Consider the following 21,450-nt stretch of genomic DNA (forward strand, 5'->3'; position numbering starts at 1 on the left):
AAGTCATTTTTTTGGTATCTGCCAATCAGTATTCCAGTACATTTTCTGAGCTCAAAATATACTCTTGCCCATCTCCATCAACAGATGAGTGTTTACCATGCATTTACTCATTTTAAGTACCACCTTATTGAAGGGAAACACAAATGCATAGCACATGCCTCCTCTAGTAGTCAATTCAAAATCAGCATAGATGGGACTGGGGAAAGTAATGAGATCATATATAAGTAAGGGCTAAGTTATGTGTTATTGAATGTAAGTGCTCCACAAGCTTGTAGGAAAGAAAACATGAGGAAGCTAGTGGGTTTGTTTTTTCAATTTGTTTTATTGAAGTATAGTTGATTTACAATGTTGTGTTAGTTTCTGCTATACAGTAAAGTGATTCAGTTATACATAAATATAATAGTTTGTATTTGTTAATCCCAAACTCCCAATCCATCCCTCCCTTACCACCCTCCCCCTTGGCAACCACAAGTCTGTTCTGTATGTCTGTGAGTCTGTTTCTTTTACATAGATAGGTTCATTTGTGTCATATTTCAGATTCCACATATACATGATATCATATGGTATTTGTCTCTCTGTCTGACTTACTTCACTTAGTATGATCACCTCTAGGTCCATCCATGTTGCTGCATTATTTCATTCTTTTTTACGGCTGAGTAGTATTCCATTGTGTGTGTGCATTTGTGTATGTGTGTATATATATCTATCTATCACATCTTCTTTATCCATTCATCAACTGCTGGACACTTAGGTTGTTTCCATGTCTTGGCTGTTGTAAAGAGTAGGAAGCCAGTGTTGATCATCAAAGGCATCATGGAGGTATCTGCAGCTGTGCCTGGTGGGTCTTGAATTAAATAGCTCTTCATGGAATTAAATATAGATCCTAATACTTTCTTCAGCTTTCTCTTCTCTAAGATGGACAGTAACAATTCTATGACCATCTAGTAACAGAATATTTCTATAAACTCCTGCCATTCCGTGGCTTCTTCTGAACACTTTCCATTTTTATTCACTTGGGAACTTTAGATGTGGAAGCAGAGAGTGTGTAGTGTCACAATAATAATAAAAAGAACAGATAAAGATTTCTACATCTGCATGCTTCTATCAGTAGTATATGTAAATGTCACTTCACACATGCCAAAGCCATAAAGCACATTTTGCATTCTCTCTTCTATATTGAAGTCTCTTTCATTGGGATTTATTTCCCATTACTTGAATCAATGCATTGCTCTTTTAATTCATCTTTTCTTTTCCACCCTCGATTTGTCTTCATTTAAAACTCATATCTGGCTATTCTCTTCTACAAAAATGTTCACCGTTACCCATTTTAATAAACAGAACCACATACAGAAATATTTAGAAATGGAAGGCACCTTAGAAAATCACCTTTTTCCACACTCTAATGGCTGATGAAATTGAGGTTAAAATAGATTAAGGGATTTGCCTAAAGTCACACACTAGATAAGACAGAGGCAGACTAGGATCATATAACACTTAATTTTACTTTTATCAATATTCAATATTATTCATTCAACAAACATTTATTTGTGTGATAGGAACAATTCTAGGAGCTGAAGGCCAACAGAGGCTCCCTAGGCATAATTCTGGTCCTGTGACTCATGTATCTTCGGGTTTCTTCTCCCTTTGCTGTGCTCACTGTGGCTTTCTGCTATACCTTTTTTAAAAATTGTTTTATTTCTTCATGTATTGATAAGTGTCCTTATCTTCACTCAGTCCCAATTAACTTTCCCAAGCTTTTCATTTAATTAATTCCCATCCGCCTTTTCAAGGTACAAACTGGCTCTCCCCTGGCTCAGTGCCATTCTGCCTCATTATCAGGCCTCCATTCTAAAATAATTATTTTGAGTATAATGAAAATGTTAAACATGGTTGAACCCAGTATGTGATTTGTTATAACTCTGACTGCCAACAGATGTTTTATAGTATGTTTTGACTTGTATAATAAAGTGTCACATCCAAAACATAAGCAAACCCCCTTCATCCTTCCCCCCCACCCACCCATTTCATTCTTTGTTGGTAAATATTTGCTTCTGTTGTAATGAGGACAGGCTTGTTAGACTTAAGCCTCTTAAGTGACTGTGAATGGTTAGACACAAAACATAGAAAATGTTCTTTCCTCTAATATGAGGTACAATCATTTGGCCTTCTACCTTCCTTTGAAGGAAAGTCCATATTCTGTGTTATTGCCTTATTTACTGTTCCTCCCAGCAACTATAGTGATTGCATTTAGTTACAGAACATTTGTTTGTTTACTCTATTACTTGATGGAATATTTTTCTTTTATCACCTAATATTCTCTAATAGTGACCCAGATAAATGTCATTGTCTTATCTTTTGTAGCTATAGACAGAATAAAACCATCTTGTGCTTAATGATCAAAATAAGAATAGCCACAGTTCAGTGCAATGTTTTGTAGAGAGACTGAAAAATGGCATTTTATATTTATTTAATTTTTTTTTTAAAGATAGTTTTAGATTCTCTTTTTTGGTCATGTTTGTTTTGCTATTTCAAACTCTCATAAAGCGTTGCAAGAATAGGACAGGAAGTTCTCATATTCCCTTTACCTTGATTAACCAACTATTTACATTTTATCCTATATATATTTCTTTCTCATAAAAAATGATATACATATATATACATATATATTCTTCATATTATATATGTTACATATGTATGTGTATATACGCAGTTCATAAACCATTTGAGAATAAGTTGGAAACATGGTGTGACTTCTCCTAAACACTTTATTTTGTTTGTTTGTCTTGCGGCACACGGGCCTCTCACTGCCGTGGCCTCTCCCGCCGCGGAGCACAGGCTCCGGACGCGCAGGCTCAGCGGCCGTGGCTCACAGGCCCAGCCGCTCCGCGGCACGTGGGATCCTCCCGGACCGGGGCACGAACCCGCGTTCCCCACATCAGCAGGCGGACTCTCAACCACTGTGCCACCAGGGAAGCCCCTCCTAAATACTTTAGCATATATATCAGTGTATTTCCTGAGTACAGGACATTCTCTTACGTTACACAGAACAAGAATCAAACACAGGCAATTTATCGTTGATGTAATACCATTATCATAATGCATAGTCCACATTCAAATTTCATCCACTGTCACAATAATGTTCTTAATGGCTAATTGTTTTTTCCCATTGGTCCAGGATCTAATCTAGAATCATGTAAGCCGTTTAATTGTCATGCTGTGCTTTACTTTTTTGTTTAAAAGCTTGCATTCAGTCACTAATGACCTGGATAGTGTCTCTTTTTAAAGTAATTTCTGCTTGCTGACTACTGTTCCAAGAATAGGAATTTAAGCCAAAAGCTGTCTAACAAAATCCCTTAGGAATAATGTTATCTGTGCCGAGGAAATGGCACAACAACTTTGAAACCCTGTTGTGACGACAAGTTTTGGCATTTCAGTAGGAGACGGTAAAAGAGAACTCTGAGTTCAGCAACATTTTGCAGTTTTGAAATTTAAAACTTGGAATAGAGATTCTGTTGCCATTCCAGTCAAGGGATCATATTTACAAGTAGCCGTATTGCACAGATTCACAGTGCAGACTTTAAATTCAACCCTAAATAAATATTTAGCTCAATGATGTGTTAGTGAATGCTTAGTTAAGATCAATGTTTTCATCAAAATGAAATACTGGAGATATTTTTTAAAGTTTGGATGTAAATATTAGTTATTTGTCATTTTTTAATCGAAGTCCCCTTTTTAAAAAAATCTGTGCATTTTTAAATGTCTAGCATTAAAATGAATACAATTAGTTCCCTCGCCCCCCCCCCCAAAAAAAAACAAGGAACACTGATCTGTAGTATTTATGATGCCTAAAGCATGCAGTGTTTTGCTTAGTTCTGTAAATAGAATTATGATTAGGGCTACAAGGTTTCCACAACAATTTCTAGCCACTGTTGAGCAATAGTGATACCTAAGTCTCAGACAATTTTCTTTTTTCTCCATGTCAGGCTTACTTCTAAAACTAGATAAAAAGAACACGAAAGAGCGATCTTTTTACGGACGATGAATACATATCATGTTTTGTGAAAATTATATGAACCTACCTACCTAAACAGATTCATTTTGGGTTTTTGTTAAGTTTGTAAAAACAGGCAAAAGTACCAAGTACCAGGAAACTGAGTCAGACCTACTGATAGCAATTACACTACTGAAAAACCAGATGGTTGATGGGAGGTGCAGAGTCATCCCGTGTTATTTTCACGTTTTCCCTCTAAAAGAGAGAGAGATGTTTATACATGCAAGAGACAAATTAGCTACCAGAAAAATACTATGCACATCCATATTCAGCACGTAGATTAAAAATAAAATAGTTGTCTGTTCCCTACAGTAGAACAGGCTTGCCCATTCATCCTTGTGATAGATATGCATGCAAAACCAAAATGAAACCACATCCCTGCAGATGGCTCGTACGTCACAAAAACTGTTTAATCCTTTCATTGCATCCCTTTGGGAAGCCTGCCCCTTGGTTAGTAATAACATGCAATATGTATAATGTCAAGTACTCGCTTAGTTTTTTAGTAGAAAGCCTTCGTTTGTTCTAACAGATTTTTGTCCCTGTATTTCATATAAAGAGCTTTATGCTACTCTGTTACCTTAATATGTACGTCCATAGACTTCTGTTGTAGCTTTGGTTTTAATAAGAAAAGTGTCTGTAAGCAGAAACTATGTATGGAAATCTTATCTAAAATTGATTGTGGCTTTTATCTAAATTGATTTTAAGAGGCAGGCAGGTAAATCTAAGGTGCATTTTTACATTGCTCTTTCTAGTGGATTTTGCTAGAAAACAGTTGAGTTTCAAGCGGGACTAAAATGAAAGGAGACCTTGGAGTCTTAACCATTGAACAGATGCAGTAAATGCTGCTTTGGAAATAGAGCTGTCACTTCACATCTTTTCCACTGAGTACCTATGTAAGCCAATCACCAGAGCTGCTGTCATTATAATATTTTTGTACTTTTGTTGAAAATAGACACTGTGAGAACTCTTTAAACAGAGTAATGTGCCTATTATCAACCTATTTTTAAATATTTCATTCCTTCTTGATTTTCATTCCACTTAAATTTTTTGATGACCAAAACTGATGAGAACTTATAATAAAAAGGTACTTGTCGCTAGCACTGTGAAATTGTTCATTTGTGAGTTGCTAACTTATCAAACCAAATCAGAAATTCTTGATATCTTTATAACATTAAAGCAGTTCCTGATATTGACTCTTTGGAAGGATTTAATTTTCTTATTCTCTAAACTGAAAGTTGTACTGCTCTCTGCGATGATGTGAGATTATTTTTCTCTTTATCCCTGATGGGATTTTATATATGTGTGTGCATATATTATATATATATATATATATAGTATATATGTGTATAAATGTATGTGTATGTACTTATACACATAAACACACACACTACAATCGTTTTAGGTTATATCCGAACCATGATATGGCTCTGAAAATAGGCAAGTAGGTAGAATATATTGAAGTGTTCAATATAGCAACAGGCATTTAATTGACTAATAATTGTATGATTCCTTTTTAATGAATAAAATAATGCAATATTCTCTAACAATGTCTGCCTAACTTAGTAGTATTTCAGTTTTCAAATGGAAAAACTGTAATGTAGGGAGCATAAGGAACTTCCACGAAATCAGTGTATAAACTATGCATAGAACCTTGATCTCTAAATCTTCAACTGTAAAATCCCTATCTTTCTATCTTATACTATATCTACTAAGTATATATATGATATTGTACTGTATTTGGATGTATATAGTGCAAGATGTTTAAGTAGAAATATTAAATAATAAAATGAATCTGTTATAATTCATGACAATATGAAATGATTCTGAACTATGTGTACTCACCTAACCATTGTGCATATTGTTTCCTTTTAGGAAAAAAAATACCTGAAAGAAAGAAAACAAAGAACAAAATACTCCAGAATTCCTCAAGAACAGTAAGTACTTTAACGAGACAATGATTATACTAGAGCTTCTATAAAATTAGAAGACCTTACAAATTTCTTTTATAGAAATATTCACTTTTCTATTTTCTAAGATAAGAAACTAACATACTAAGTAAATGGAGCCTTCTAAAACTCAATTTCAATTTACTGGAGCAAACTGAAAATCATTTATCCTATAATCCTCTTAGATAAGAGGCCAGGGTAATCCTTGTGATACATATATGTGGCAGAAAATGTTTATGTTGATTCCATCATATCTTTGACCAGCATCATATCATTTTAAATTCTATAGAAGAAAAACAATAGGTAAAATTTAATCAAAATACCTCACGTTCTCTGTATGTGATACAATTTTTTTTCACTTTGAACAAAATTTTAAGCAGAATCAATATGCTTGGTTTGTTTATAGTCATTAAATTAGAATTATTAAAAAATGGCAACCATCTGCAGGCATTAAAACAGAGTTTAATCTCAGTACATTTCTTTCCAATCTTCTCACAACTTAATTATGACATGTATTTCCTTACATAGCTATTATTTTGTTGGTAATAATTGCTTTCCTAAATATATTTTTATTAAACAAAATTAAGTACATTCTTGATATCATTCTTTCTGGTAAAACTAGTAATATTGTAATGATTTCCTAGATGTAAACAATTACATATAATGTAAACAATTATAAATTTTGAATATGTGAATATCAAAAATAGTAAAATAAATATAGGAAAGCAAAATCCACTCTGGTGACCCACGGTATATCACTTTTAATACCATGGTAGTTTTGAAATGAGTTTGCAAATGTACTTCTCTAAAATTTAAAACAGAAATGTTGAAGTAAAATGTAGTGAATTAGCAAAATGATAGATCTATATCTTGATACATATCAAAATAGAATAAATTCCAATGGAAAGGCTATAAATGTGATATAAAAAATGAAATTCATGAATAATTTTTCTAGGATATATACAAATTACACTTACATAATAAGATTTTCTAGCACCCAAAGAACTTTAAGATGTGATTCATGCATTAAATGATTAAATATAATTAATCATGGTAATGATGATATAAATGCAATTTATCTTAAACTTATTTTACTTTTGAAGTGTGAGAGAAGCAGGAAGAAAAGGATTTTCTTTTACTTACCTATCTGAATATTATCCCTGTGCTGCCTCACTTTACCTCACTTTTTGCTGTGGTTATGGATGGCTATACACTTTCAGTTTTAATCAGAGATTTATAAAATTCAAACTTCAGAACTTTCAAAAACTGTTCCTTGTTTTAAAAAAGAAACTCCAAATATGTGAATTGCTTTTCTGAGGTGACATAATATGTTTACATCGTCTGGGGTATAAGAAGGATAAATTAAGAATTAGATTTTTCTATCATGTTTAAAAAAAAGCGCTGCCAATTTGAGTGAATTGCAGAATATGAAATAAATGGGCAATTTCTTTTTGACATGTTTTATTGCCAACATCTTACTGACCAGAGAAAGTCAACTAAGTAATTCAGCCTAAACATAACACCTAGAAATTGTCCCACAAGAAGTCCAGCTTCCCTTTAAGTTTTGTTTTTATGTAAATAAGTCAGTTTTTAAACATAATTTCAATTCCCTACATTACTTATTGGGGAAAAGGTTGGATTTTTAAATGAAAGAACCATGCATATTTGTTTTAAGGTCTTTATACAAGAGCCAGATAATACCTACCCTAGTGTCTCACAATTTCTTAGTCATCTTCTTATAATTTTATTGTGAAAAGCTATCAATGGCTTTTTATCTGATCTGATTAATCTATAACTTATTTGGTCTGTTATTCAGTGTGACTTATATAAGTGATTTGATTTGAAATGTAATTTTCAATAGGATTTAGTATGGCATACTTTGGAGGGACCTGATTCAAGTGATGACATCTTTTGCTCATTTGGAATAATCCTAGGGAAAATAATGTATGTTTCCAAGAAAAAAAATCATGCCTTTTCTTGGGGCATTTTGTGGTATGGGGCAGTTTTTCCCTTCAGTCTTTAATTGTCTTTTATTTCACAACAACATGTTAAACTACTCATAAATAATTGTAAGGAAAAAGTGACTCTTTTTAAGATACATATCATCTGATTTAATGGTTCCAGAATTCTTATGCCCTAATCCTTCTATTTTTTTAAATTTTTATTTTATATTGGAGATAGTTGATTATCAATGTTGTGTTAGTTTTAGGTGTACAGCAGAGTGATTCAGTTATACATATACATGTATCTATTCTTTTTCAAATTCTTTTCCCATTTAAGTTATTGCAGAGTATTGAGCAGAGTTCCCTTGCATTACACTAGGTCTTGTTGGTTACCTATTTTAAATATAGCAGTGTGTACATGTCAATCCCAAACTCCATATTGATCCCTCCCCCCTCATCCTTTCCCCCTGGTAACCATAAGTTCATTCTCTAAGTCTGTGAGACTGTTTCTGTTGTGTAAATAAGTTCAATTGTATCATTTTTTTAAAGATTCCCCATATAAGCAGTATCATATGATATTTGTCTTTGTCTGTCTTACTTTCCTTAGTATGATAATCTCCAGGTCCATCCATGTTGCTGCAAATGCCATTATTTCATTCTTTGTAATGGCTGAGTAATATTCCATTGTATATATGTACCACATCTTCTCTATCCATTCATCTGTCGATGGACACTTAGGTTGCTTCCATGTCCCGACTATTGTAAATAGTGCTGCAATGAACATGGGGTTCATGTATCCTTTCGAACCATGGTTTTCTCCAGATACATGCCCAGGAGTTGGATTGCTAGATCATATGGTAGCTCTATTTTTAGTTTCTTAAGGAACTTCCATAGCGGCTGTACCAGTTTACATTCCCATCAACAGCGTATGAGGGTTCCCTTTTCTCGACACCCTCTCCAGTATTTATTGTTTGTAGACTTTTTGATGATGGCCATTCTGACCATTGTGAGGTGATAGTACTTGTAGTTTTGATTTACATTTCTGTAATAATTAGCGATGTTGAGCATCTTATTGTGTGCTTTTTGGCCATCTGTATGTCTTCTTTGGAGAAATGTTTATTTAGGTCTTCTGCCCATTTTAAAAATTTTTTCTTTAATATTAAGCCACATGAGATGTTTGTAAATTTTAGAGATTAATCCCTTGTCGGTTGCATCATTTGCAAATATTTTCTCCCTTTCTGTGGATGGTCTTTTCGTTTTCTTTTTGGTTTCCTTTGCTGTGCAAAAGCTTTGAGTTTCATTAGGCCCCATGTGTTTATTTTTGTTTATATTTCCACTACTCTAGGAGAGGGATCAAAAAAGATCTTGCTGTGATTTATGTCAAAGAGTGCTCTGCCTTTATTTTTCTCTAAGAGTTTGATAGTAGTTGGTCTTATGTTTAGGTCTTTAATCCAGTTTGAATTTATTTTTGTGTATGGTATTGAAGAATGTTCTAATTCCATTTTTTTACATGTAGCTGTCCAACATTTCCAGCACCATTTATTGAAGAGACTGTCTTTTCTCCATTGTATATATCCTTGCCTTCTTGGTCACAGATCAATTGACCAAAGGTGCATGGGTTTATCTCTGAACTTTCTATCCTGTTCCATTGATCTGTATTTCTGTTTTTGTGCCAGTACCATATTGTTTTCATAACTGTAGCTTTGTAGTATAGTCTGAAGTCCAGGAGCGTGATTCTTCCAGCTCCATTTTTCTTTCTCAATATTGTTTTGGCTATTCCAGGTATTTTGTGTCTCCATACAAATTTTAAGATTTTTTATTCTAGTTGTGTAAAAAATGCCATAGGTAATTTGATAGGGATTGCATTGAATCTGTAGATTGCCTTGGGTGGTATAGTCATTTTGACAGTTTTGAGTCTTCCAGTCCAAGAACATGGTATATCCTTCCATCTGTTTGTGTCAGCTTCGATTTCTTTCATCAGCATATTAAAGTTTTCAGAGTACATATCTTTTGCCTCCTTAGGTAGGCTTATTCCTAGGTATTTTATTCTTTTGATGTGGTGGTAAATGGGATCACTTCTTTAATTTCTCTTTCTGAACTACTGTTGTTAGTGTATAGAAATGCAATAGACTTCTATGTATTTATTTTATATCCTGCATTACCGAATTCATTGATGAGTCTAGTAGTTTTCTAGTAGCATCTTTAGGATTTTCTATGTCACCTGCAAACACTGACAGTTTTACTTCTTTTCCAATTTGGATTCCCTTTATTTCTTTTTCTTCTCTGATTGCTGTGACTACGACTTCCAAAACTATGTTGAATAAAAGTGGTGGTAGTGGACATCTTTGTCTTGTTCCTGATCTTAGAGGAAATGCTTTCAGTTTTTCACCATTGAGCATTATGTTAGCTGTAAGTTTGTCATCTATGGCCTTTATTATGTTGAGGTAGGTTCCCTCCATGTCCAGTTTATGGAGAGTTTTTTTACCATAAATGGGTGTTGAATTTTGTCAAAAGCTTTTTCTGCATCTATTGAGATGATCATATGGTTTTTATTCTTCACTTTGTTAATGTGGTGTATCACATTGATAGAGTTGCATATATTGAAGAATCCTTGCATTCCTGGGATAAATCCCACTTGATCATGGTGCATCATTCTTTTAACATATTGTTGGATTTCATTTGCTAGTATTTTGTTGAAGATGTTTGTGTCTATGATCATCAGTGATATTGGCCTGTAATTTTATTTTCTGTGGTATCTTTGTCTGGATTTGGTATCAGGGTGATGGTGGCCTCATAGAATGAATTTGGGAGTGTTCCTTCCCCTGCAGTTTTTTGGAATAGTTTCAGAAGGATAGGTGTTACCTCTTCTCTAAGTGTTTGATAGAATTCACCTGTGAAGCCATCTGGTCTTGGACTTTTGTTTGTTGGAAGATTTTTAATTACAGTTTCAATTTCATCACTTGTGATTGGTCTGTTCATATTTTCTATTTCTTCCTGGTTCAGTCTTGGAAGGTTATATCTTTCCAAGAATTTGTCCATTTCTTCTAGGTTTTCCTTTTATTGGCATAGAGTTGCTTGAAGTAGTCTCTCATGATTCCTAATTTCTGTGGTGTCATAATTTTTCCTTTTTCATTTCTAATTTTATTGTTTTGAGCTCTCTCCCTCTTTTTCTTAATGAGTCTGGCTAAAGGTTTATCAATTTTGTTTATCTTCTCAAAGAGCAAGCTTTTAATTTCATTGATCTTTTCTATTGTTTTCTTCATCTCTATTTCATTGACTTCTGCTCTGATCTTTATGATTTCTTTCCTTCTACTAACTTTGGGTTTTGTTTGTTCTGCTTTCTCTGGTTCCTTTAAGTGTAAGGTTAAGTTGTTTATTTGAGGTTTTTCTTGTTTCCTGAAGTAAGGTTGTATTGCTATAAACTTCCCTCTTAGAACTGCTTTTGCTATGTCCCATATGTTTTGGGTCATTGTGCTTTCATTTTCATTTGTCTCTAGGTATGTTTTGATTTCCTCTTTGATTTCCTCTTTGATTTCTTCAGTGATCCCTTGGTTATTTAGTAGTGTACTGTTTAGCCTCCACATGTTTGTGTTTTTTACAGTTTTTTTTTCCTTGTAGTTGATTTCTAATCTCATAGCATTGTGGTCAGAAAAGATGCTTGATGTGATTTCAATTTTCTTAAATTTACTGAGGCTCGCTTTTTGGCCCAGCATGTGATCAACCTTGGATAATGTTTCCATGTGCACTTGAGAAGAATATGTATTCTGCTGCTTTGGGATAGAATGATCAGTTAATCCATCTGCTCTAATGTGTCATTTAAGGCCTGTTTCCTTAGTGATTTTCTGTCTGGATGATCTCTCCATTGATGAAAGTGGGGTGTTAGAGTCCCTCATTATTATTGTGTTACTGTCAATTTCTATTTTATGGCTGTTAGGAGCACCTCAATATATTAGGCAAATGCTATGTTGGGTGCATATATATTTACAATTGTTATATCTTCTTCTTGGATTGATCCCGTGATCATTATCTTGTGTCCTTCTTTGTCTCTTGTAAGAGTCTTTATTTTACAGTCTACTTTGTCTGATATGAGTATTGCTAATCCAGCTTTCTTTTGATTTCTATTTACATGAAATACCTTTTTCTATCCCCTCACTTTCAGTCTGTATGTGTCCCTAGGTCTGAAGTGGGTGTCTTATAGACAGCATGTATACGGGTCTTGTTTTTGTATCCATTCAACCAGTCTATGTCTTTCGGTTGGAACATTTAATCTGTTTATGTTTAAGGTAATTGTTGATATGTATGTTCTTATTGCCACTTTAATTGTTTTGGATTTGTTTTTGTAGGTCTTTTTTCTTCCCTTCCTCCTTTGTTCTCTTCTTTTGTGATTTGAGGACTAACCTTAGTGTTGTGTTTGGATTCTTTTTTCTTTTTTGTGTCTGTATCTATTGTAGATTTTCAGCTTGTGGTTACCATGAGGTTTTGCTATAGCAGTCTATATATAAACAAGATTGTTTTTAAGTTGCTGGTCTTTTAATTTCAAATGCATTTCCAATATCCTGCAATTGTGCTCTCCTCTTCTCACGGGTGCTGGTTTTGATAACATATTTGTATGAAAATTATTTCCTACCTTTACTGTATATCTGCCCTTACTGGTGAGCTTTTCCATTCGTAATTTTCTTGTTTCTAATTGTGGCCTTTTCTTTTCTGCCTAGAGAAGTTTCTTTAGCATTTGTTGCAAAGCTGGTTGGGTAGTGCTGAATTCTCTTAGCTCTTGCATGTCTGTAAAGCTTTTGATTTATCTGTCGAATCTGAAGGAGAGCCTTGCTAGGTAGAGTATTCTTGGTTGTAGGTTCTTCTCTTTTATCACTTTAAATATTTCATGCACTGCCTCCTGGCAGAGTTTCTGCTGAGAAATCAGCTGATGACCGTATGGGGATTCACTTGTATGTTTGTGCTTTTCCCTTGTTGCTTTTAATACTTTGTCTTTAATTTTTGTCACTTTGATTCCTACGTGTTTCGGCACGTTTCTCCTTGGGTTTATTCTATCAGGGACTCTTTGCTTCCGGGACTTGGGTGACTGTTATTCTTCCCATGTTAGGGAAGTTTTCAGCTATTATCTCTTCAAATATTTTCTCAGGTCTTTTCTCTCTCTCTTCTCCTTCTGAGACCCCTATAATGCAAATGTTGGTGCATTTAATGTTGTCCCAGAGGCCTCTTAGACTGTCCTCATTTCTTTTCATTCTTTTATGTTTATTCTGTTCTGCTGCCTCAGTTATTCTGCTATTGATGCCTTCTAGTGTATTCTTCATTTCAGTTATTGTATTGTTCATCCCTGTTAGTTTGTTCTTTATTATATCTTCTAGTTCTTTGAGAAGATGCAAGAAATGGCTAACAATCTGTGCCTTCATTCTTTTACGAGATCTTAGATCATCTTTACTATCATAACTCTGAATCCATTTCAGGTAGATTGCCTATCTCCACTTCGCTTAGTTGCCTTAGTTGCCCTTCTGGGGTTTTATCTTGTTCCTTCCTCTGGGACATATTCCTCTGCTGTCTCCTTTTGTCTAACTAACTTTCTGATTGCAGTTTCCATTCTGCAGGGTTGTATTTCTTCATGCTTCTGCTGTCTGCCCCCCGGTGGGAAGGACTGGTTCCTGTCCACCAGTGGGTGGAGCTGGGTCTGTCCCTCCAGCAGGCAGGGCCATATCACGGGGTGTTTATTGGGCAGCTGGCAGCTGTATGCTCAGGAAGACTTCAAGCAGCCTGTCTGCTGAAGGATAGGGCTGTGTCCCTGCCCTGTTGAAGGATAGGGCTGTGTCCCTGCCCTGTTGGTTGTTTGGCCTGAGGCATCCCAGCACTGGAGCCTACAGGCTGTTGGGTCAGGACAGGTCTTGGTGAGAAGGGGTGGCCTCCAGGAGGGCTCATGCCAATGAGTACTCCCCAGTACTACTGCCGCCAGTGTCCTTGTCCCCACACTGTGCCACAGCCACCCCCACCTCCACAGGAGACCCTCCAATACTAGCAGGTAGGTCAGCCCAGTCTCTTATGAGGTCACCGCTTTTTTCTCTAGGTCCTGGTGCTCACAAGACCCTGTGTGCACTCTCCAGGAGTAGACTTTCTCTTTCCCCCAATCCTGTGGAATTCCTGAAATCTAACCCTGCTGGCCTTCAAAGCAAGATTCTCTGGGGTCTCCTCCTACCATTGCCAGACCCACAGGCTGGGGTGCCTGAAGTTGTGCTCAGAACTTTCACTCCTGTTGGAGAACTTCTGTGGTTTAATTATTTTCCGGTTTGTGGGTTGCCTACCCCCCAGGTATGGGATTTGATTTTATCGTGATTACACCCTTCCTACTGTCTCGCTGTGGCTTCTCCTTTGTCTTTGGATGGAGGGTATCCTTTCTGGTAGGTTCCAGCATTTTTTTGTCAATGGTTGTTCAGCAGTTAGTTGTGATTTTGGTGTTTCTGTAAGAAGAGGTGAGCTCATGTCTTTCTACTTCGGCATCTTGTCTCCGCCCACACTGGATCCTTCCTTCTTTCTTTAGTTCCTTCCTTCCTCAAAAAAAAAAAAAAAAAAAAAAAAAAAAGACTCAATTTAAGCCTGAATAATAAAAAATATATAGTTAATTTCTTTAAAATTTTATAAAATATTTATGAAGAGAAATAATCTGAATTAAAATGATGTTGTCAAATATGTGTTAATATATGTCTTAACCTCCAAAGACTTCATGAGTTAAGGGTGTCAGTGCATGGAGTAAAGCATGATATAAGGTGATTATTTTTCTTGTCTTTTATCTGTAGAATACGTGCTTGTATTATACACCCATGACTAGTAAATGAGCTTTTACAACTTTTATTTGAATCAAACCTTACAAGTAAAAGATGTTTAGCATAGGAAAGCCATACAGACCTCCTGTAATTTTGCTTCAGAGTCCATAGTTTAAGAATGATTTGGTGGGGACTTCCCCTTCCAATGCAGGCGGTGTGGGTTCTATCCCTGGTCGGACATCTAAGCTCCCACATGCCTCATGGCCTAAAAACCAAAATATAAAACAGAAGCAATATTGTAACAAATTCAATAAAGACTTTAAAAATGGTCCAGATCAAAATATATATATATATATTAAACTTTTTTTAATGATTTGGTGATTAAAATATCACTACAGATCTTTAGAGCACATTGTACTTATATTTCACAAAAACTTTTTGTGTTTATTGTATTTTATGTTAATAATTTTCCTCTCAATTACTGAACACTTGGTGGTGGTTTCAAGAACTCAATAGGTCAGCTCTTTATAGACTCTAAACACACTGGAAAATAATAAAGAGGATACATTTTAAAACTTCAGGTGCTCAAGCATGCTTCTGAAATACTATTCACATTACCCTAGATTTACTAAACCTCTTTAAATACTATTGGGAGTTGATGTTCTCACTCAAGGCATGACTATTATTAACGATCTTGCTTTCCTGGCACACCAAATAGAGCAAGAAGTTTTCAGTAAGAAAGGTCCTAACGGAAAGCAGATTTTAACTAGGAAAGGGTTTGTGATTCACTGGAGAATAAACATTATTTGTAAATGCTCTGCTCAAGCTTCATTTAGTCAAAACTCCCTTTATTTGAAGTAGTTAAGTCCCTGTAATCAAAAAGTATAGAGATGTGTGTGTAATAATAGCATAGAGCTAGGGAAAAAAATTTATCTGGTCTACAGTTCTTATTTTATAGACATTACCTCCTTTAATATGCTCATTTATGGAGGGCCAGATAATACAAGTCATTTATCCAAGCTCTTGTATCTAGTGACAGAATCAAGGAAAATTCTGGCTTCATTAACCACCCACTGTTTTTCCTATCTGTAGTATTAATTGAAAGAGCTTATAGAAAAACTGAGGGTTTCAGATTGGTTCAAGAAGGCTATTTTCAAAATTTTAACTTCTTTCAACCAAAACTCTAACAAAATTTTCTTTAAATAGCACTGCCTACTCTCTACCTGCCAAAAATTTTATTATGATATGACTCACTAGGATAATGTTTATAGTGGAAAGAATTAGAGAGCAAGAGTTAGTTAGAGAATCTGAGTTTGAATCTTGACTTCATCAATTCCCCCTCTCATAGCGAAGAGTCCTGGGGAAGGTGATGACTTTCAAGATCACACAGGTAAATTACTACTGGATAACAATAATACATACATGCAATCTACCATCAGCAAAAGTTAAACAATTACCTCTTTGATTCTCTACTTTTTTATCTAGATGATGAAAACAAAATCTGTCCAGTCTGCTTCCTGAGACTCTCTGAGAGCTAATTAGATTGCTGTAGTGATGTTATTACATTATTTTATACAATCTTATACTATGTTAATGTATAAAGAACAAGTTCCTTTTGTGTGAAAATTTGACTTTACTGTTTTGGGAATCCAATATTTCATTTTACAACAGTCCATTGCTGATGAAATCAAAGTTATTGATTGACGTCTGTTTTAGACAATAATGGTCATCCAGAAAAAATTCCCTTCTCCTTGAATTTATAATTTACCCTAAATCCTGATCAGCTTTCTCACACATAGACCTAAGAGAGTTCTTATAAAAAAGGAAGAGTGTTAGGAAGGGAAAAGGAGCACTTTTGGGGCTCTTAGTTTGTGTCACATGCTCTACTAATTATACAATTAAATTTCATTTGATTATCAAAAGTACTCCTCCTATGTTATCATGGGTTCATCGATAATGAAAATAAGAACTGAAAGGCTTATGAAGTTAGGCTAATTTAGTAAGCAGCAGTTTTACCATTTGAACTCAGGTCTGTCTGGTTACCCCTTTTCAAGTTATCACTCTTAAATAAACATTTAACAACTGGTGAAGGCAAAGCCTATTTCATTTTTCTATATGAATGATGGCATGATGGAAGGAGGTGGAAGTAAAGAATATATCACTTTTTTAAATGTAATTTGTCTATGAAGAATACTTGATGTACATATACTACTACTTTATCACTTATCATCAATAAACATTAGCGTGCATCATGCCTATTTGTCCTTCAGATGCTAAAATTAAACCATGGTAGGAGAATTTAATTATTAAAGATAGAAAAAGTAGAACCAAAATTTAAATGAATGATAGCCATAAGTGTAAAAGATCACCTACAGAAACAGAACTATATTTACTCTATTTTTTGTTTGTAAATTAACAAATGGATGTTCACAGTATGTGCTTCTTAGATTTCTATGCTTATTATCTGGACTTGTTCCCTTTAAAATCATTGGTAAAACTTTAAAAATGTATCCCTTTATTCATTATTCTTTAATATTTGCGAGTGAGTGCCTACCGTCTACACTATCCCAGGTGTTAGAGATATAGAAGTGACCAAAGCACAGACTCTGCCATCAAGTGGCTTATATTTAGAGTAATTACGAATACTGGAATGTCTATTTTATGAAGAGAATAATAGTACTTTGACTTACAATAATTTAAGATTCTCATATGATTAACCATGGTCAGAATCACTTTATGTATTTATTTACTAGACGACTGAGAATTTTGTTGCTTTCTTTGGGACATTGGGTATGATGGGTTTCCCACAATCATTACCATTCATGGTAAAGCAAAGCTAAACAAATTTCGTGACTGAGGGCATTTCCTAGAACACTAAAGAAGGAGCCTCCTGTAATCATATTATAGCATTGTGGAAACTCACTCTCTGTGTTCCAATCCCAGCTCCACTGCTTATTAGCTATGAGATTTAGGGCAATTTAGTAGACCTCATGATTGTAGGTACTACACTGAAGTTAGCTATTATACTTATTCAATAGAAGTCGATAGAATTCAGTCCATTTTTTGTTTCTAGAAACATTAAGCTTTGATTTGGATGCTCTTATTGAAATTAGTCTTTATTTTGTTCTGAAAATTTTATCTTTCATGACTCAAATATAAGTTGTATAGTTACAAAAGAGAAGGGAAATGCTTTAAAATCTGCAATATGGTTTTAAAGATATGTGAAGTCTAAAGTTAATAAGACAAAAACAAATGATTCAGCTGAGTGATTAATGCTAATTTTGATCTGCTCTAACGTGGAGACTTATTTACATATTTGTCAGCACCAGGGCATTACTATGGGTTGCATAATTCATTTGTGTACTTAAGAACATTGGCAGTGGAGGAAGGAACTGCATTCAGGTCCTTTTTCTGCCACTTACTTGCTGTACGACCTCAGGAAGACAATTTAACCTCTTTGCCTCAATGACCTCATATATTACAATGGAGATAATAAATCCTATTTTATAGCCTTCATATGAGAATTCCAGTACATGTTTTTTAAGTGTTTATTACAGAAGTTAATACAGTAACATCAGGAGATAGTACTTCTGTTGTTATATTTGCTATTAAAGATATCTCCTTTGCAATATTAAAGGGGCATTTTTTAAAAATCATAAACCACATACAAGTCTGCAAGGAATAAAGAGGAAGGAAAGCACAAAGGACGAAGAGTAATGAAGTCTTGTTAGAAATCCTGAATGCAAGATGAAATTTGGTCTCGATACAGTAGTAGTCTACCATGAGCCCTCTCCTAGAAGGCCTCTTCCTCCTTAAAGCAAATGCTACTGAAATTAGACAAGGTCAATAGCATGGCTCCCTTTCAGAGAGGTCAAAAGTAAGACTTGAGACATTGTGACAGTCTTCATGGTTCTACAAGTAAGCTAAATCAGCATGCATCCTGTTGTGAAGGGTACCAAAAAGGCTTCCTACCCTACCAAGAAATGCCTTCCTTTGGGGTCACAAATGGGGTCATTTTCTCCATAGAAAATAACTCTAACCCAACTGTAGGCTGAGCAGGTTTCCAGAAATAAATTGTACCCAACAGATGCTATTACATGCACCATTGTAAAGTTAAGGGCAGTTTTATGCCACTGCATGGCAAAATGATACACTCTTCCTTTAAAAAAGTTACATAAAATTTTGTATGCGATATCTAAAACTGAAATCGCAAAATTATGCTTTCACCAAGGAAATCTCAGATAACAACACTTCTTATTTTGCTGCTTTTTCCCCCATGTTAAGGAATCAACTGAGTTTCTCCTCATTTTAGTACCTCACCTATGTTGTTAGTAAATTTCATATCTACCATTTTAATTTCCTTTATTGTTTATCATTCTTTTACAAATATCATAAAAATCCCTTTATAATACTGACATGGAGTATCAATACCAACACCATTCTCCTTTTCATGTCGAATCCTGTTCTGCCTCTAAAGATAGGTATATCCCAGTCTTAGTAATAATGATTCATTTATCACCAGAATGTAATTCATGGTAAATATCTTATTTTTCTCTTTTCCTTAAAAGTTAATCCTTACATAAACTACACACAGTTTTATTTCTTTCCTATTCTAAAATATAAAAAATCTGGTTCAGCATATGCTCCATTGTACATTTGAGCAATTTATGTCTCCTTATGGCTAATGTGAATTGCTTAACCCTGCTATTGTTTTTATTTTCTACTTTCAAAAGTATCCTGGCAAAGCCTATGTTTATGAATTGGTACAAAATGTTTCAGACTGAGGAAGGAGAGTCTCTAAACAAATGCCCAGAGTGCATTGGTTTCCTAACTCGATGACCCCCAAAGTGGTATTATATGAATTTTCAACAGTCTAAAATGTAAAAAATAATTTTTAGCAGTTTTGCCAGTTGCTCAGGGTTTTTGCTTATCCATTTTATTTTGGCATGTAGCATTGACACGTTCGCTTTAACATCTCCTGTGAAGTATTTATTTTTTATTAAGGATGTAATATTTGAACATTATGTAGCCTTGAATTTTCCTTCTCTTTTAAAATACGTTTTCCTCATTTTAGAGAAGGTTTTCACAATCCCCCCCATTATGTCTTAGAGCATTTTATATGTGATAGTATTTATAATATCATTGTATTCTAGAATGCAAGATTTTTAAAAATTTATCTGAATTATGCCTATTAACATAATTCTAGAAAAAGATGGGTTTGCATAATTGTGTAATTATGAATATGCCCCTTGTTTCCAATTATGATGAGATCTGAACAATTGTCAATATAGTTTACGAAAGGCAAAGCCACATTTGTTATTGAGACAGCTAAAGAAATGGAGAAAAAACAGGCAGTCCCCCCACCTATGAAAGAGTTACGTTTTCTTTCTATTTCATGAGATAGGTATTTACTCAGAGTCATTGCACAAACAAACCCATGAAAAGCCACAGTCTCTGCTGAGCCACAGTATTTAGAGCTTTGGAAATGGGGATGGCATGAGTGAAAGGGGAAACAACAGCAAAATGTTCCTCCATTTCTCCTGACGCTGAATTGGCCCTGCCCAAAATTTGAGAAAATAAGTAAAGCTGGCTTTCCATACTGCCTTATCTCTTTCTGACCTTTGCTTTTTTCCTGATGTAATTCTGTTTCCCACCTAATGTTCTTGAGATGCCTTCTCTTTAAAGCGGTTTCAGCTTCTAATTTCCTAACCCCATTTTTCTCTTGCTCAGCACGCCTCAGTGCAGCTGGTATAGGGAAGCTACTAGGACAAAAGGAACCGGCTCCAAAGTATTCGCACTGGCCCTGCGTTCTCTCTGCTCTCCCTCAACCCCTACACACAATAGTGTTAACCCAAAAAGCAAATGACAGAGGGGATTTTCCACAGTGTGAGGTCCTGAAATGATGAGCGTAGATGGTATGGGTGGAGATATTTGGGGACACAAACTTTCAGTCCATCGCAACCATCTATGCCAACCATTCTATTGGGACGACTCAGATCAAGAAAGTAGCGCTTACATTTTAATTTTCAATTGGTATCATAACTAACTCTGGATGTAGATATAATTAGTAATGATGAAACAAATGCTGTGTTCTTTCTGTGCTGGTATCAACAGTTATGGAAGTGTCACAGTGAGGCCAAGCCAGCCCATGCCTCTGTCCTACGACTGACGGCAACGGTGGTCACCATTAACTGAACACTTGCCCCTGAGCACTTTACATGTTATTTCCCCTATTTCACAAACGAGCAAACTGAGAGGCAAACTAACTTTCTTAATGTAACATATCTTATAATTTTTGAGCCAGATGCAGACCTAAGTCTATATAGTGCTAAAAGTGAAGTGCTGTATAGTGCTATAAGTGCTATAATTTTTATAAGCACTTATAGTGCTATAAGCAGACCAAGTTCAGACTTATACCAAAACACTGTTTGAAGAATTCCTCTCTGCATGAGAGTGTGATCTCCTCGAGTGTGGTAGGCGAATCATCTTTGTGTCCCAGACTCTGTGCCAGAGTTCGTGCTCAGTGCTAGTTGAACCAAACTGATGACGTTTTTACTCAGATCTATCATAGTGGTGCCTTTATTGAAAACTTTCTTTTCTCTTATTCTTCCTCACCAAAGCTAGATTGATCCACATCCCCAAACACTCCATTACAATAAGGTTTTCTTTTCAAGAGTTGTATCTTTAGCCCTATACAAATTTGTCATTTATTTTGACCTTTTTAAAATTGTGATAAAATATACATA

At 35.0% G+C, this 21,450-nt stretch overlaps 1 protein-coding gene across 4 annotated transcripts in view; it reads left to right on the plus strand.

The window, feature by feature from the left end:
- The window catches only part of SYT1 (synaptotagmin 1), a 542,196-nt gene that overhangs the window by 177,104 nt on the left and 343,642 nt on the right, over nucleotides 1–21,450 (plus strand). For all 4 annotated transcript variants that reach the window (XM_067009790.1, XM_067009789.1, XM_059081652.2 and 1 more), the window contains one exon: nucleotides 5,924–5,985. The gene's annotated coding sequence lies outside the window, so the exon portion shown is untranslated. The remainder of the gene's footprint in view (nucleotides 1–5,923; nucleotides 5,986–21,450) is intronic.

Source organism: Kogia breviceps, chromosome 12, assembly GCF_026419965.1.
Source record: "Kogia breviceps isolate mKogBre1 chromosome 12, mKogBre1 haplotype 1, whole genome shotgun sequence".
Classification (NCBI taxonomy): domain Eukaryota; kingdom Metazoa; phylum Chordata; class Mammalia; order Artiodactyla; family Physeteridae; genus Kogia; species Kogia breviceps.